This window comes from Elaeis guineensis, chromosome 4 (assembly GCF_000442705.2).
Source record: "Elaeis guineensis isolate ETL-2024a chromosome 4, EG11, whole genome shotgun sequence".
Lineage (NCBI taxonomy): Eukaryota > Viridiplantae > Streptophyta > Magnoliopsida > Arecales > Arecaceae > Elaeis > Elaeis guineensis.
Window position 1 is genome coordinate 8351474 of NC_025996.2, and position 2668 is coordinate 8354141.

Consider the following 2668-nt stretch of genomic DNA (forward strand, 5'->3'; position numbering starts at 1 on the left):
TTGCTGGAGCGCGTACAAAAATATGCGCACGGACGAAGGAGCTTCCGACTGGCATCTGATCGTGGGCACGGGCCAGAAGGAGAAGCAGAAGAAAAATTAGGCTCCTGCTGAACCCAACAGGCCCCCCACCGATAGACGGGTCTCGCCCCGATGATGGAGTCCAAGATCGCCCAGATGGCGGAGTCCGAGACCGATGCATCGAAGGTATGACTCCTACACCCCTCTCTCCACTCCTTGTGTGCAGATCTTGATGGAGATCGAAGGAGTGGAATATTTGCGACGGCCTCCGCCTCTGAAGGCAAAGGATCTCGACCGGAGAAAATACTGTCGATTCCATCGGGGCCACGGTCACAATACCGAGCAATGCATCCAACTTAAGGATAAAATAGAGACCCTCATACGATGAGGGTATCTCAAAAAGTATCGAAGGGACCCACCGGCTCGACCCCTTCCCGACTGACAACCCCAATCGACTGAAGAGGCAGCGAATAATCAGCCTACTGCTGGAGTCATCAACATGATCTCCAGATGACTGGACCGAGGAATGACTGCTGAAGGGGAGTCGACGAAGAGGCCGCACCAGGATGATGTAATCATTTTTGCAGATGAAGATGCTCGGAGAATCCAAACTCTCCATGATGACGCTGTTGTTGTCTCGACGACAATAGCGAACTATGATGTAAAAAGGATTCTTGTTGATAATGAAAGCTCGACTAACATTTTGTTTTACTCGACTTTCTCTCGAATGTGACTGCCGACTGACTGACTCAGGAGAGTCTCTACACCCCTAGTGGGTTTCGCCGGGGAGACCGTCGCAATGGAAGGAGAAATTACTCTTTCTGTGATAGCTGGGGCCGAACCACGACAAAGCACCATCTACATGACCTTCACGATCGTCCAAGTACCTTCGGCATACAATGCCATACTTGGAAGACCCAGACTAAACGCCCTCAGAGTGATAGTCTCGACATATCACTTGTTAGTCTAGTTTTTGACTAAAAATGGAGCTGGAAAAATACACGGAGATCAACAGCTCGCTCGGCGATGCTTCCAAATCTCTACTCAAAATAATAAATCGAAGGACTCCCTGTCGGTCGACAAGTTGGACTAACGACAAGAGGAGGAACGGGGTGAACCGACTGAACAGCTGATTTCCATCCCGATGACAAAGAATCCTAAACAGGTCATCTGGATCAGATTGCAGTTGTCTGATCCGGAGCGACAGCAGCTGATAGAGCTATTGAAAGCCAACGCCAACATATTCGCTTGGTCGGCAGCGGATATGTCTGGCATACCTCCGGAAACAATGACTCACCGACTCAACATCGCCCCTGGCATGAGGTCGGTGAGACAGAAGAAACGGTCTTTCATCTCTGAAAGATAGAAGGCCATCGACGAGGAAGTAGACAAGCTACTCGAGGCGGGCTTCATCAGAGAAACCACATATCCCGACTGGCTCACCAATGTCGTCATGGTGGAGAAAACCAATGGAAAGTGGAGGATCTGTATTGACTACACCGATCTGAATCGAGCCTGCCCGAAGAACAGCTTTTCACTACTGAAGATCGACCAACTGGTGGATGCGACGTCCGATCATCAACTGCTCAGCTTCATGAATGCCTTCGTCGGATATAACCAGATCCGGATGGTGCTCGAAGATGAAGAGCATACGGCCTTCGTGACCGCCAAGAGCCTTTACTGCTACAGAGTGATGCCTTTCGATCTGAAGAATACCGGAGCCACCTACCAATGCCTCGTCAATAAGGTCTTCAAAGCTCAAATCGGATGCAACATGGAGGTGTACGTGGACGACATGCTGGTGAAGAGCGCACAAGCTTCAGATCATGTCCAAGACTTGGAAGAAACCTTTCGCATTCTTCGACAACATCGAATGAAGCTAAATCCGACTAAGTGCGCCTTCGGGGTAACTTCAAAAAAGTTCCTCGAGTTCCTCATTTCTTAATGCGGAATTGAGGCCAACCCGAGAAGATAAAGGTGGTCATCGACATGCAGCACCCGAACACCAAAAAAAAAATACAGCAGCTCAATGGAAGGATCATCACACTTAGCCGATTTATTTCTCGATCGGCTGAGAGATGCCTTCCGTTCTTCAAAACCCTGAGGCAGACAAAGGACTTCTCTTGGCCGAATGAGTGCCGACAAGCCTTCGAAGATTTGAAGAAATATCTGACTTCTCCACCCCTACTTGTAAAGCCAGAGGTCGGAGAAATATTATACCTTTACTTGGCTACCGCCCCAGAGGCGGTTAGTTCGGTACTCGTTCGGGAGAATGAGAGCCGAACTCACCAGCCCATATATTATACCAGCAAAGTGCTCCACGAAGTCGAAACCTAGTACTCAAGGGCGGAGAAGATGATATTTGCCTTGGTCATATCAGCACAACGACTCCGTCCGTATTTTCAAGCACATGCCATTGTGGTCCTCACCGACCAGCCCCTGAGGGCGATCCTCCATCGCCCCGATACATCAGGATGACTGGCGATATGGGTGGTGAAGCTGAGCGAGTTTGACATCCAGTACCGATCGTGACCTACTTTGAAAGTCCAGGTCCTGGCCGACTTCATTGCGGAATGCTCGACAGCCAACCAAATGTCGAAAGACGGGAGCTCCAAAGAAGCTGCGACCTCTGAATATAACCTCGAGTCAA